Source organism: Vulpes lagopus, chromosome 8 (assembly GCF_018345385.1).
Source record: "Vulpes lagopus strain Blue_001 chromosome 8, ASM1834538v1, whole genome shotgun sequence".
NCBI lineage: Eukaryota > Metazoa > Chordata > Mammalia > Carnivora > Canidae > Vulpes > Vulpes lagopus.
Window position 1 is genome coordinate 34,086,809 of NC_054831.1, and position 16,195 is coordinate 34,103,003.

The 16,195-nt window shown below is 39.8% G+C and overlaps 1 protein-coding gene across 1 annotated transcript in view; it reads right to left on the reverse strand.

Annotated features, from left to right (window-relative positions):
* The window catches only part of LATS2 (large tumor suppressor kinase 2), a 73,797-nt gene that overhangs the window by 33,922 nt on the left and 23,680 nt on the right, over positions 1 to 16,195 (reverse strand). The gene's annotated exons all lie outside the window — the stretch shown is intronic.

The window sequence follows — 16,195 nt, forward strand, 5'->3', positions numbered from 1 at the left end:
TTCTTGTAAAATTTTTAAAAATCACAGCATATACCAACATTAATTGTGAATAGTGGCTTCCTTGTAGAGAGAGGGTAACAGCATAATTTTCCAGAAATGCACGTCAAATACCTTTTAACAGGACCCATGACCCTTCTTACTTTCTCTCACTTCTTTGGCTACTGTTCTGAAATATCTGCCTTCCTTCACAGACTCAAAACTGAGTTCTCAAGATGGTGAATATGTGTCAACATCTGGTTGAAAGAATCTATACATCCTACAAATCCTTCCCACCCATCCATGGGTCTCAGACATTTACAAAACGTGTACTCTGACACCGCTGCAAAAGATGTGGTTGGAGGTAATGCTTCTCATTTCAGGGAGGATTTTGTTTTTAAACTGGTCACACTGTACCCACAAGGGTCAGGGAGCCAATAAACAAAAAAATCAGAAAATGTGTAACTCCTCAGGTGCATTAACATTTTCTCTTAGAAAATGGCTATGTTGCATGACAAAGTGACTCTATGTGAAAGAGCATTAAACTGTTCTAAGTACCTGCTATTGCTAGGAGGCTCTGCCTGAGTCGAGGGTTTCAAAATCTGTTGTGCTGCTTTCTGGACTGGACAATCTGGGGGCAAAATACCAGCTGGCTCCTGTAGAGTTAACAGATTTCCAAAAAATGATAGAATGTTGCCTTTATTAACATTTGCCAAAGCTTCAGCACTTCCACTAGGAAATTTTCTAATCCAATTTTCTTTTAAAAAAAAATATTTTGGGGACACCTGGGTGGTTCAGTCAGTTAAACATCTGCTTTTGGCTCAGATCATAATCCTGGGGTCTTGGGATCGAGCCCCGTATGGGGCTCCCTACTCAGCGGGGGGCCTGCTTCTTGCTCTCCCCTCCCCTCCCCTCTGCTCATGCTCTCTCTTGCTCGCTAGCTCTCTCTCTCCTAAATAAATAAAATCTTAAAAAAAAAAAGATTTTATTTTTAAGTAATCTCCACACCCAACATGGGCTTTCAAACTCACAATCCTGAGATCAAGAGTTGCACTTGAGATCAAGTGTACAGACTAGCCAGCCTGGTGCCCCTCTAGTCAAATTTTCCACCTACAGTGTTCCCACCTTCAATTCTTAGGAAATGCCACTTATGCCACTGACCAGAGCCTGTAACTATAAACTGTTGGTAGTTTTTTTAAAGAAAGGGGCAGCATGAGGGGAGAATGCTAGCAAAGGGTCATGTGCTGTGCAAAGCCCTTAACCTAAATCATCTCTTGCCAACCTCACAACCACCCTGGGAAATAAACATTACCAGCCATGCTTCCAAGATGGAATAACTGCGACTGGAACAGATTAGCAATATACCCAAAGTGACAAAGATAACACAGATGGAGCAGTGTTAAGGAGACGAGAGGCTTGTTTCTATTACAAAGTAATTATTTAAGGTATAGAGACTTTGTTCAAGTCAGTGACTTTCTGATCTCGGCTAGAACATTCCATTCATTCAAAACAGTTATTAAATCACCAAACAGTAAGGGACCCTGTTCTAGGTACTGGGGACGCAGCAGTGACAGAGCAGACAATGAATGGTCCTCGGCTCACAGGAGTCCTATTCCAGTGGTCAGTAATGTGCCTATACCTAAAAATTCTCATTGCTTGCTCATTTAGGCCAGGTAAGCCAACCAGCTGTAGTGATGGGTTAAAGCAGGGCTTTCAGGGGTTATGAGTAACTACTCACTAGAGTTATGGAAGCTTGTGGTTAATCCCAATGGGACCTGAACAGTTGTCCTGGCTTGCTGCCTGAGTAATACGCTCATCCTCAGGATGTGAGCAATGTGCTTGAGCCAAGACTTATTATCATACTTTATAAAAGCAAAAATCAGTGTGTGCTAATTTCAAAAATGCATGGAAAGAATCGCATTTTCTGTAGACAAGATCTAAAATGAGCAGGAAAGGTAAAGATAAGGTTGTCTGAAAAGCTGCACTCAAGAAGGCTGTTGATGATATAAAGTCCTGACCTTTGCTTCAAGGTCCTATAACAGAGTTCCATTTTATATTGGAATGCTCTTTTTATTTATTCTCTGAAATGTCCTTTTCCTTGTCCTCCCATTAAATTTGTATAGCTCATTAAAAAATGAGATAAGGAAGTAGACGTAAAAGGCTACATAATTTAGGGGGGAAAAACAGCTAAAAGGGAATCATTCTAAAAACAAGAACAAGACAATAATGAGGTCTGTGACCCTAGTCACCACTCCCTGGACGGGAAGGCGTGGTGCTAGGAAATCCAGCAGCTTTCTTCACCAGTTCTCTCAAAGATGAGAGCAAACCACAGAGGACAATTAGCAATTCAACCATCTATCCTCTCAGTTCAAATGATCTATCTGAAACAAATTCCAAAACCAAAACACACCAGCCAAAGAAAGTAATAACACAGTCAGGTTAAACAAACCAAAAAAGCCAATTTGCCCTGCTGCATGGTTTGGCCTAGCTCAATACTGAAGTATGAATAAAGCATAACCTTTGCTAAGGAACTGCTATGAAGAAAGTATTTTTGGATGAAAAGTATATGCTTGATGTGTATTAGAAAATTATATGCCAGGAAGGTTTTACAAAAACTCTTTCAGATAGCATGGAAATGCTGAGACAGTGCCTTGAAGCAGCACCCCTCACTGGCAATACACACCTCAGCCACTGAGTCAGGAAGGCACTGACCATAAGCCCATCCACTAACACAAGTTCTGCTGATCTCACTGAACTGGAAAAATCTGTTTCTGCAGCCAGCACTGCTGCTATCAGCCTTAAAGTCCAATTTGAGCAACAAAAATAAACATCACAGGGCCAAGGAAAGAATCAATATGATACTTAAAGTTTGTTGAGCAGTTTAACTTTAGAGCCTCAACCACATGAACACTCCTTTCTCAGAAATTCACAAATAACACATAACATTCTTTATCCAGCTGGGCAATCTAAGCTATTCTAAGATCTTGTCTGTTTTACGACAATTTGGTTTTGAAAAAAGGTTGAAAATATATTTATTGGCCATTGTAAACTCCAAGAGAGGCCATCAGTTCTCTTATGCTCATTACAGCACCCTTGGGGCCCTAACACAGTGCCTGGCACACAGTAGGCACTCCACAGTATGTGCTGAATCAGCAATATTAGGAATTTCTTTGGAGTGTCCAGTGCGTGGTATTCTAGGTAAAACTGTATAACCTTCTCGGTCCACTAATATTTAGATTACTGTGCAATGACCCATACTGCACTTTGGCAAGAATGGTTTAGTAATACATTTCTTTACTCTTCTTCCATTGTCAATTCTTCAGAGTGAGGGAGCTCCTCAGAGTGAGTGCTAAATCGCTGAGCCACCTGGGCTGTCCCAGCAGTTTTCCTTTTTATACCAGTTCATTCCTTTAAAGATGGCCAGGAAGGGCAGCTTGGGTGGCTCAGTGGTTTAGCGCTTCAGCCCGGGGCCTGATCCTGTAGACCTGGGATCGAGTCCCACGTCAGGCTCCCTGCATGGAGCCTGCTTCTCCCTCTGCCTGTGTCTCTGCCTCTCTCTCTCTCTGTGTCTCTCATGAATAAATAAATAAAATCTTTTAAAAAATGGCCAGAAAAAAAGTATCTTTCTTCACATTTAACCCTTGTCCTACAATCAGGAAATATCAGCACTCTGCCATAAATACTAAGACAATAAGCACAGCCTCTCTTGTGACCTTGAGTAAAAACAAGAGTTTCCCCACACCAACACCAAGTGACTGGTTTTTTCATTTCACAGTTGAGAAATTAGTCAAAAAACCTCTTGCTTAAAAAAACACCACAGAAAACCTGATGTAACTCTCTACCATGGGCAGGATCCAAGACTACCTAGCTTTCTGCTAAATCCAACTCCTTGAAATGAGGGACACCAGGACAAAGGATAATACCATGCTCAACGCTGGGCCATCTATTTGTTCTCAGACAGAAGACTGATCAAGGTACCAAATCACTCATGAGAAAAAACACGTCCCACAGAATATGGCAAAACCAGAAACAAATCCATTCTCATTGTGCCTTTCTCGCTCAGATTTCTAAAGAATCTGAAGCACTGTAGTAGGAAGTGGCAGACCATTACGAAAACCCTTAGCAGAGTGCCCAGCAGGCGAACAGCAGCTAGATGATGATGTGAAACACGGAGCTTGTCACCCGTCATTCCCCTTGTAGTAAAAATTCACATTCTACATGGAACTGTGGTGTCGTTGTTTTGTTTATATCATGACTCACAAATTTGTAAGAACAATTTATCCTTATTTACATGTGATATGATTTTCTGCATGTTATTCATGGCCCACAGAATGCTTGTTTGATCCATTCCTCATTCTGTAGGCTGAGACACCTGACTAAAATGTTTGGGTGCTGTCAGCAACCACTGCCTTCCACCAGAAGGATCACTCACTTCTTCATATTGGTCATGTGAGACTTTTGACAATGCCCTCCCTTCAATTAGGTGCCATGATCCTCTTGACATCTTCTCAGTTTAAAGGTTCCATGGAAGTGGGAAGGCACCAGCTGGTCCATTCTCTTCAGGATCGACTTCCCTGACGTATGAGAGCATCACCTACCTAGCTGGTTAGCAGGTCTGCAACCTAACAGGTCAGAAAGGCCTGTAAGTCCTAAGACATCCCCTCAGGCATGTGTCAAATACCTAGAATTAAGTCAGAGAGTGGAGATATATTTGAGAAATACTGTTTATGGAGATAAGCCAAGGCAAGTTTCCTCCTGATTTGGAAAGGATGACCCTCTCAGAACACTTGTTAAGTATGGGATCTGCAGTGATGCTGAAGGGATTCACCACCAGGTGATATGGCACCGACACAGAACACCAAATCCGTGTCACAGGACCCAACGCTCCCAGGCTGCTGGGGCACCGCTGCTCTGGTGGCGTGCAAACCCAGCACATCCCTATCCACCACAGCACCCCACAAACCAGCTGTGTCAGAAAGCAGCAGCAGGTGAAAGCTGCTCTCAACCTCCTCAGTTCCACAAACTGTACTTGGACTTGCTTTCAATACTTTCGTCCCCAAATAAGAAGAGCTAATTTCATGTGTGACATTCAAGTGACTGGGGTAAAGGATAGTGAGCCCAGAGGGAAACAGGAAGGTGATAGCCCAGAAGACTAGCCCAGTGGGTTCTCATATTTGCTGAGTTTTTAAAAATACCACAGCCCACAACCCATCCAAGACCAATTAAATTGGAACTCCTGGGGCTGGGGCCCAGGCCTGCTGAGTGTGTGAGCATGAATGAGAAAGAGAATGTGCATGCTCATATGTGTTCCCAGAGCCCCCACAGTGAGTCTAACTGCTCAGGGCTAAGAACTGTTGCTGCAGTTCATGCATTTACCCTGAGGTTCTAGACTTCCCCCAACATACCCCCGGAGGTGGAGCTAACCCTTCTAACACCCCACCTTCAGACGGCAGTTTTAGGAAGCTCCCCCTCATATTGTGCACACATCACAGGGAACTTGCTCCCACCTGCTCTAGTTCAAACCATACAGAATAAATCTTGTCCCTCTTCCAAGTCTTTGAAGAGACAAAGTGAGCTATATCAAAGTCAAAATTGAGCTTTTTATTTAATTGTCAGGTGCTTTCAGGAGTCCTGTGTTTAGTACCTGAGTCAGAGAAATTGAATATCCAAGCAAGCAGGAGTCAGAGATGAGAGATATTATAGAAACAACCAATTGAGATATGAAAGTAGAGAGCTTCATTTACATGTTTTTGAGAAACTCAAGTTGATATAAAAAGTCATTCACCCTGATAGAGAATAAAAGATCTTCATTATATTCACAAAGGGATTTTCCAGCTACTCTTCAGGGAGGTAGGAGGAGCCATAATACCCTGGCTTTAAAAGAAAGAATCACCTTTTCTGGGGCACATCTATTACCTTGATCACACATAAATTAAAAAGTAATAAAATTTCCCCTTCTTAATCTTTAGCTGGATGCTTTACAATGGCTGGTGTATTATATTCCCTCCACCCCGACATTTTGATCTCTTCTCTTTAGCAAACATAGGAAGCAGAGAAGCAGCAGGTTAGAGAGAGTGAGGTGTTGCAGGAGGGGCACACCATTCAGCTGGGCTGCTCCGGGGCTTGGTTGTTTAGATTCCATTAGACCATACTTTTGCCTGTGTCACCTTTGAACCAGAGCTGTCACTGAGGGCTCAGAGGTCACCCAAAAGCTCTGGAACCAGCTTCTGTACAAGACAGACAGGTCATGGACTTCTCCTTTTCAAGGGAAGCTACAAACCCAAATTTGAATGTGAAACATCCTGGATTTTAAAAATTGGAAACTGATTTTTTTTTTTTTAACTGCAAGACTAAGTGAGGGTGGAATAAAACCATTGCAGCTAAAGAAAGGGATCCTTATGGTTCCAGTCCGTGATCTCTGCTTTATACTGACTGGAACCTGAGCTGCCAAGTGCACTGAACGGCCTTTGCCTGCCTGTGGTGTGAACCTGTATTCATCCCCAAACCATGTGCGTGGCGCAACCAATGTACTGAACTGACATTCTTGATGAGAACGCTTGGTTCCTGAGTCTTCTGAAGTTGTGGATTAACAATGAAACAAGATCTTAAAATTCCAAAAGGACTGGAAGGGAGGCCCAACTGACAACACATTTTGTGCTATTAGCTAAAAGAAAACAGAGACTTGGAGAAAAAGAAAGCAGGCATCCTGGCATCATTTGAGGGAGGTGCCCCCCCACCAGGTAAATTTTTAGACCTTCACAGAGAAAAGTTAAATATTTAACTGTGAGGGACGCCTGGGTGGCTCAGTGGTTGAGCGTCTGTCTTTGGCTCAGGGCGTGATCCCAGGGTTCCAGGATCAAGTCCTGCATCGGGGCTCCCTGTGAGGAGCCTGCTTCTCCCTCTGCTTGTGTGTGTCTCTGCCTCTCTCTCTGTCTCTCATAAATAAGTAAATGAAATCTTAAGAAAAAAAAATTTAACTGTGAAAAATTAAATGCCAATTTGGAAAAAAACATGCATTGGTTTAAACACACAAGAAGAAAAAGTGGAATCCAGAGAGAAGCCACAGTTCATGAAATGATAAAACAAGATTATAAAACAATGTGATTGCAGTTTGGCTTCTTACAGAATGCATATGTACAAAAAGACTGAAGCGATATATTCATATCAATATACTCATGTTAAAAAATGTAATTTTACCAGTGGTTGCCTTTCAGAAGTAAGGTTTTCAACAGCTTTTGTTTTCTTCATCTATGGTGCCCAAAGTTTTCTACAATGAGTATAGATTACTGTTTTAGAAATAATGAAATGACAACAACAAAATTATAAAGTTGTCCCTTCTAAATTGCTTAAACTTTTACTGAGGACAGTTCTAAGCAGGCAGTCTGGGCAGAGATTAACTGGCACTGCACTGTCCACATGGTCATTTCCAATTTTCTTGTAGCCATGTTTAAGAAAATAGAGATAGGGGCACCACCTGGGTACTTCAGTCTTAAAACATCCGCCCTTGCCTTGGGTCGTAATCTCGTAATCCCGGGGTCCTGGAATCGAGTCCTGCAGGGGGCTCCCTGCTCGGCGGGGAGCCTGCTTTTCCCTCTCCCTCCCTCTACCCCTCTACCTTCTTGTGTTTGCTCTCTCACAAATAAATAAAAAATCTTAAGAAAAAAAAGCAGATAAAAGGGGAATTAACATTAACATATGTTCTGTAACACAATTTTTTCAGCATGTAACCAATATTAAAAATAGGGACATATTTCATATTCTCTTTTTGCATGAAGTCTTCCAAATTGGGTGTGTATTATAGACTCACATATCTCAACTCTGATAAGCCATATCTCAGGGGCTCCACAGCCATGAGTGGCTCAGGCCCTGCCTGGGCAGTGTGGCCTGACAGCATCAGCTGTGCCCACTAGGCCCCTTAGTTATGAAGAACCCAGCAGACTGCTCTCAAGTCACTGTCTTGTTTTGTTTTATTCACAGTTTCCTATTTAACAGGCTCTTATCAGTTATATATCACTATTCCTTTATGGCTACCCTTCTACCTATCACTCCCAGTGAGTTTTGTGTCTTTAATGAAGTATAATTTACGTACACCAGTGGAGAAGAGTTTTTGGTTGGCGTCTATGGGTGGGGAGTGGGGCATGGACACATTTTGCAGGAAAAGCTGTGGAGAGTTTCTGGAAAGGACAGGGACTGAGATCAGTGGGACCATCTTGTTCAGTAAGTCTACTTTTCAGTGTCTTCCTTCATACAGGATTACTTAGCTGTTTACCTCTAATTCGTGACCTACGAGGTAGTATACCATGAAACTCTGCCTGGCTTTTGTGAACTCTGGACTCAAAATTAGGTCCTTGTCTTAACACTGCTCATGCCATCATCTACAAGAGTACTAAACTTATGCTGCTCAGCTAATTCACCGGCTGATGGACATTTGAGCTGTTTATATTTTTTGGCTACTACAAATAAATCTGCTATGAATATTTATGCACAAATCTTTTTAAAGACATATGTTTTCATTTTTGAGAAATAATAATAGGAATGACCAAAATGTATGGCTAGTATATATTTAGTAAGTTTTTTTACATTTCCACCAGAGGTATAAGAAAATCCTAGTTGCTATACATTCTTACCAACACTTGGTGTTATCAGATTTTAAAATTTTATCTTTTCTAATGTAGTGATATCTCATTGTGGTTTTCATTTGCATTTCCCTGATGTCTAATAATGAGTATTTTTTTCCATGGTCTGTTCTTGTATATTCTCCTGTGAAGTGTCTGCTCAAATCTTTGCCCTTTTTAAAGATTTTTATAAATTTGAGAGGGAGAGAGACACAGAGAGGGAGAGGAAGAAGCAGGCTCTCCGTTTAGCAGAAAGCCTGACACGGGACTCCATCCCAGAACCCTGAGATCACAACCTGAGCCAAAGGCAGATGCTTAACCGATGGAGCCACCTAGGCAACCCTGACCTTTGCCCATTTTTGAAGGCTTGTCATTATCAAATTGTAAGCATTCTTCATATATTCCAGAAACAAGTCTGTTGTCCAATGTATGTATGCAGAATAGTTTTTTTATCCCATGGATTGGCTTTTTGTTGTTTTAGTGATGTCTTTTCAAGAGCAAAGATTTTTTTTTTTAAGGTATATTTAGGGGGATGCCTGGGTGGCTCAGCAGTTCAGCGTCTGCCTTCATTCAGCTCAGGGCGTGATCCTGGAGTCCTGGGATTGAGTCCCACAACGGGCTCCCAGTGTGGAGCCTGCTTTTCCCTCTGCCTGTGTCTCTGCCTCTCTCTCTCTCTCTTTCTCTCTCTCTCTGTGTCTCTCATGAATAAATAAATAAAATCTTTAAAAAATAATAAAATAAAAAATAAAGGTATATTTAGGAACACCTGGGTAGCTCAGTGGTTGAGTGTCTGCCTTTGGGTCAGGACTAATCCAAGGAGCCAGAGATGGAGTCCCACACTGGGCTCCCCACAGGGAGCCTATTTCTCCCTCTGCCTATGTCTCTGTGTCTCTCATGAATAAATAAATAACATAAATCTTTTAAAAAAAGAGATGTATTTATTTTACTGGGGAGAGACAGAGAGCAAGAGAGAGCATGAGTGGAGAGAGAGAGAGGGAGCATGTCAGGCTTTCTGCTCAGCAGGGAGTCAGACGTGGGGCTTGATCCCATGACCCTGGGATCATGACCTGAGCTGAAGGCAGACACTTAACCGACTGAGACACCAAGATGTCCCAACAGCAAAGATTTTTAATCTCAGAAAAGTCGTATTTATCAATTTTTCTCTTATGATACATGTTTCATATTAGATCTAAGAAATCTTTCCCTTTTTTAAGATTGCAAAGATTTTCTACTACATTCTCTTCTAAAATTTTTTATAGTTTGTATTTAGGTCTATAATCCATTTTGATTTAATTACTGTGAATGGTGTAAGAGTGTTAATTTTGTTCATTAGGATATTTATTTATCCCAGGACCACTTGCTGAAAAACCAAAAACTCCTTTCCTTCTTTCTCTTGGCATCCTTGCTGCAAATGAGTTGGCTTATTTCTGGACTCTAAGAATTTCACTCATCTGTGTGTCCTCATGACACTACCACACTGTTTTGATTATTCTATAGCTCTAGAATCTATACAATCTATTATAGTCTGAAGTTTTAACTAGTATGTGTCTTAAAATTATATAGTTTAAGTATTCTACCTATGTTCTTTTTAATATAGCATTTGCTATTCTAGGTCCTTTGCAGAACATAAGATTAAGATCAGTTTGTTAATTTCAATTAAAAAGGGAAAAAAAAAAAAGCCTGCTGTGGCTTTCTTGGAATTGTGATTAATCTACAAATAAGTTTGGGGAGATATGCCACATAAACAATATTAAGTCTTCTGATCTATGAACATGGTATATCACTCCATTTATTTAGATCTTCTTTAACTCATTCATTTCTGTTTTGTATTTTTTTACAGGTCTTATACATATACATATTTCATTAAATTTATCCCTAAATATTTCATGTTTCTTAATGCTACTGTAAATGAAATCACTTATTTTTTTAAAGTAGGCTCCATACCCAGCATGGAGCCCAATATGGGGGCTTGAACTCAGAACCCTAAGATCCAAAGCCTGATCTTTGATCAAAAGTTGGACACTTAACTGAGTCACTCACCCAAGTGCCCCGTGAAATTATATTCTAAATTTCAATTTCCCAATGTTAATTGCTGGACTACAGAAAACTACTGATTTCTGCATATTGACCTTGTCTCTTATAACTATGCATTATTATTATGTAGGAAATTATCAGTGCTGGTAATTTTTAATAGATTCCTTAGGATTTCCTATAAAAGGATCATGTAAAATGTAAATAAAGACAGTTTTACTTATTTTCCAATCTGTGTACTTTTATTTCTTTTACCCTTCTTAAAGCACTGCCCATGATCTCCAAAGAAGATGAAAAGTAGACATCCATGCTTTATTACAGATCTTAGAGGCAATGTATTCAGAGTTTCACCCTCAAATGTTATGCTAGCAGATTTTACACAGGTGTCCTTCAGCAATTTGAGGAATTCTCTTTTATTAGCTTTGTTATGAATGGCTATTAGATTTTGTGAAATGCTTTTCTTGCATCTATGGAAATGGCTTTATTCTTAATCTTGACATGGTGAATTACATTAATTTTCTATTTTTAAACCAACCCTACATGTCTGGGATAAATATCATTTGGTCCTAATATATTTTTACTGAATGGCGTATTTCCTAATACTTTGGTTAGGATGTTTGCCTTTATATAGCATTTACAAAAGATGTTGGGGGACGCCTGGGTGGTTCAGTGGTTGAGCATCTGTCTTCGGCTCAGGTCATGATCCTGGGGTCCTGGGATCGAGTCCCTCATCAGGGTACCCACAGGGAGCCTACTTCTCCCGCTGCCTATGTCTCTGCCTCTGTCTCCCATGAATAAATGAAAATCTTAAAAAAAAAAAAAAAAAAAGACAGTCTGTAGTTTTCTTATAATGGCTTTGTCAAGTCTTGCTACCAGAGCAACACTAGTCTCATGAGATTAGTTGGGAACTACTCCCTACTGCTTTATCTTGTGGAAGAGTTTCGCTATCGTTACTATTACTTCTTCCTTAACTATTTAATAGAATGCACCAGCGAAGCATGTGAACCTTTAGTTTTCTTTTTAAGAATTTTAATTATGAACTGAATAGAAACTGGGCTATTCAGATTTTTCTATTTCTTCTTGTGCTCATTTTGGTAGTTTTTGGTCTTCCAACAAATTTGTCTATCCATTTCATTTAAGTCACATTTGTTGGATCATAAATTGTTTATATATTCCCTTACAATCTTTTTGTCTGTAGGACCCCTATCCCTTCATTCATTCCTAAAATTGGTCATTTGTTTTCTCTGTGCCTTTTTTCTCTCTTTTTTTAAAAAAAGATTTTATTTATTTAATTGAGAGACAGAGGGAGACAGCATGTGTACAAGCTTGTGGCAGGGGCATGGGGTAGGGAGGGAAGCAGGAGGAAGAGGGAAAAGCAGACTCCATGTGCTGAGTACAGAGCCTGATGAGGGGCCTGAAACCATGACCCTAAGATCATGGCCTGAGCTGAAATCGAGATGGCTGCTCAACCTGGGTGGGGCCCCAGGTACCCTCTTTCTCTTTTTTATTTACTTTTTTGGGTAAGTTTGCCTAGAGGTTTATCAATCTTACTGATCTTTTCAAAGAACTAGCTTTTGGCTTCATTGATTTTTCTCTGTTTGTTCTTATAGTTTGTTCTCTTTATTGTTTCCTTTCTTTGACTTACTTTGGGTTTAATTTACTGTTCTATTTTCTAGCTTCCCAAGGAAAAAGCTTAGATGATTAATTTTAGACTTCTTTTCTAAAATATACACACTTAAAAAAACAAATTTCCCTCTAAACACTGCTTTAACAAAATCTCACAAATTATGATTATTTAGAATGAGTATTTTATAATTTCCTTTGTGATTTCTTTTCTGAGTCATGACTTGTTTAAAAGTGAGTTGCTTGGGCAGCCCGGGGGACTCAGCGGTTTAGTGCCGCCTTCAGCCCAGGGCCTGATCCTAGAGACCAGGGATCGAGTCAGGCTCTGTGTGTGGAGCCTGCTTCTCCCTCTGCCTGGGTCTCTGCCGCGCCCACCCCCCTCGAATAAAATAAATAAAATCTTAAAAAAAAAGAAGAAGAAGAAGAAGAAGAAGTGAGTTGCTTAACATCCAGATATTTGGGGCTTTCAGAGATTTTAACTTTTTTCTAATTTAATTTCATTGTGGTCAGAGAACACAGACTTCAATCTCTGAGAAGCTATTGTGACTTCTGTCTTAACAAATGATCCGCCTCTGTATACATTCTATGTGCACTAGAAAAGAATGTGTATTCCCTATTTACTGAGTGTGATGTTTATAGATGCCAATTAAGTTAAAGTGGCTGACAATGCTGTTCAATTCTCCTATATCCTTACTTACATATTTTTATCTACTATATCCCATCAATTATTGAGAGGCAGGTTAAAATCTCCACGTACAATTGTGGATTTGCTTATTTCTCCATTAGCTCTTACTCCATCTACTTCACATCATATAGTTTGACGCTCTGTTTTTTTTTTTTTTTTTAAAGATCCTTTTTTTTTTTTTTTTTAATTCATTTATGATAGTCACAGAGAGAGAGAGAGAGAGAGAGAGAGAGAGAGAGGCAGAGACATAGGCAGAGGGAGAAGCAGGCTCCATGCACCGGGAGCCCGACGTGGGATTCGATCCCGGGTCTCCAGGATCGCGCCCTGGGCCAAAGGCAGGCGCTAAACCGCTGCACCACCCAGGGATCCCGATGCTCTGTGTTTAAATGCATACTCACTACCACATCTTCCTGATATACAGGCCCTTTTACTATAAAGTGGTCCTCTTTGTCTAAAGTAATACTCATCCTGAGGGGTCTATCTGATATTAATATTGCCACTGCATCTATTTTATGTTCACAGTTTGCATGGCTTATCTTTTCCCAGACTTTTGTTTGGAGTCCATTTGTGTCCTTGTATCTAAGAAGTGTGTCTTGGGGCGCCTGGGTGGCTCAGTTGGTTAAGCAACTGCCTTTGGCTCAGATCAGGATCCCAGGGTCCTGGGATCAGCCCCCCATGGTTTTGGGCTCCCTGCTCCTCCCTTTCCCTTTGCCCTGCCCAAAAGCTCGTGCTCTCTCAAATAAATAGTCTTTACCCAAAAAAGTACCTTATGGACAGGACATAGTTGAATCTTGCTTTTTTATTCAGTATGACAACTTCTGCCTTTTGAGTGGAGTGTTTAATCCCTTTAAGTGAATGGAATTCTTAATATGGTTTGATTTAAGCCTGACATTTCTATTTATCTTGTATGTTTGTTCCTTTGTCCCTCCTTCCTTGCCTCCTTTCATGTTAATCAAATTTTTCTTTGTATTCCATTTTCATTCCTTAATTGGCTCTCTTGCTTTATCTCTTTGAATTCTATTTTAGTGATTGCTCTATAAACTGCAATATAGACTTTTAATTATCACAATCTACTTAAGTGTTAATTTCTAATTATGTCAGAAGAAACATAGAAACCTTGCAATAATACAATTCCATTTAACCACTTATCCATAGCGTCCTATGTTACATCTGTATGTGTGATAAATTCATTAATGCAGTGTAATTTTTACTTTAAATACTGACATGTCTTTTAAAGGAATAAATTAGTGTTTTATACTTGTTGATATTTACCATCCTTAGTGCTCTTCATTCCTCCCTGTATATCTTGTATTTCTTTTAGTGCAAATGGTGACAAATTTTCTCAGATTTTTGTTTCCCTGGAAATGTCTTTGCTATCATCTCTGAAGGACAGTTCTACTACATACAGAATCCTCAGTGGATAGATTTTTTTTCCTTCAGCACTCTGGTAAATGAGAAAAAAGTCCAGCCAGAAGCAACCAGACATTAAGAGGAAGGATCTCAGGTCTCAGACATCTCTGAATCCTCAATGCTTAAGCACAGTGCATAACTCATAGATGTTCAAAAAAACACACGATCAAAGAAGGACTACAAACATTATTTAGGTTTATGTCTGGTTCTGCCAGTCATTTAACAGTACTAAATGTTATTCAACCTCGGAAAAACTAACTTACATGAAACAATTATAGGACAAGGATCCTGGAGTAATTTCACTTTAAAAAATCTAACCTAAGGAAAGCAACAGAGATGTCTTCCAAAATTTGTGAATAAACATGTTCACTGTGGCATTATAATAGTAAAAAATTTGAAAAATAGGGGAATTGTTAAATTCTAGCAGACTACCATGATGGCATATAAGCGCTTCGGATTATTATTACTGATATGAAGAGATGCTTTGTATACAAATGTTGAGGGAAAAGAATTCAGCATACAAAACAAGAAAGAGCCAGATCTGGATTTGATTCTTAGTTCCACTACTTAACAGACACATTATTTACCTTGTGCAAGTTAACTTGTGAACCAGTGTTTTCATCTGTAAATGTTGACAATAACAGAACCTTCCTTGTGGACTTGCTGGGAAGATATAGTGATATTCACATAGTAATCACTCAAAAATGTTAATTTCATTAATAAGTAGTTCAAAATATCAACTATGTAGTCATAAAAATTACATTAAAATTAAATATATTTTGTTGAATGTAATAATAGTATTGTGATTTTGTTTTTATTCTGTTGTGTTTTTATCTTTTCCTATCTTTTACAGATACATTTAAATATATGAGTATATGAGTGATAAGTAAAATAATGTCTGGTATTTGTTTTTAAAATATTCTAGATATTATACTTCAATTAAATGTTTATTACAAAAAGTACTACAGAGATAGATGCTCTTGTACTTTTAAATTTTTTTCCAAAATAAAAAGTCCATCAAAACAACAAATAAAGAAAATATAATGTGGCCAAATAATAACAATTATCCCAGGACAGTGGGTTGATGGGTCAATTATACTGTATGGTAATTAATATCTTACTTTTATAAATGGTAGGGTGATGGCTAATTCTTTCTCTTTCAAGTTTCATGGGAAAAAACTAAGAGACCTGTAGCTTTGGGTCTGCCCCTCACTTGCTGTATAGTCTTAAACTGAGCACATCACCTCTCTGGGTTTCAGTTAATTTAACATGAGCCATGCAGGCTAAATAGCCCCTAAAACCCTGTAGACCTACCATGGTTCCCGAGATGGTGTGATAAAAACATGAATTCAGGAAAGGGAGAACCACACATGTACTGGAATGAATAGCTGGAAAAGGCCACAAAGATGAATCATGGAAGAAGCGGGACCTGAGTGGGCAGAGCATGGTTGGGCTGGGGGGTGGGGGTGCATTCCAGGTAGGGCAAAAAACAGGCATAAAGTCAGTGTGGGAGAAAGTCACACAGCTTGGCGACAGTTGGTGTGTAAAGAGGCAAACACAGCTGAAGCAAGCAGGCTGGGCTGGTAATGAGAGAAATAATCAAGTTTGGTAAGTGGTGATCGATCAGATGGTAGGAAAAGGAAGGGAGTGGATACTGAGAGAGTGGCTGATTGTCACCTTTCAGGAAAAGTTCACTGGCACAAATACTGGCTGAGGGAGACTGCTTAGAAGAATCTGGGTATAGAGCAGAGTGTGAGCACCGAAAACACACAGACATGAAAGCTATGCAAGAGAAAAAAAAATATGGGGGTGCCTGGGTGGCTCAGTCAGTTAAGTGTCAGCCTTCAGCTCAGGT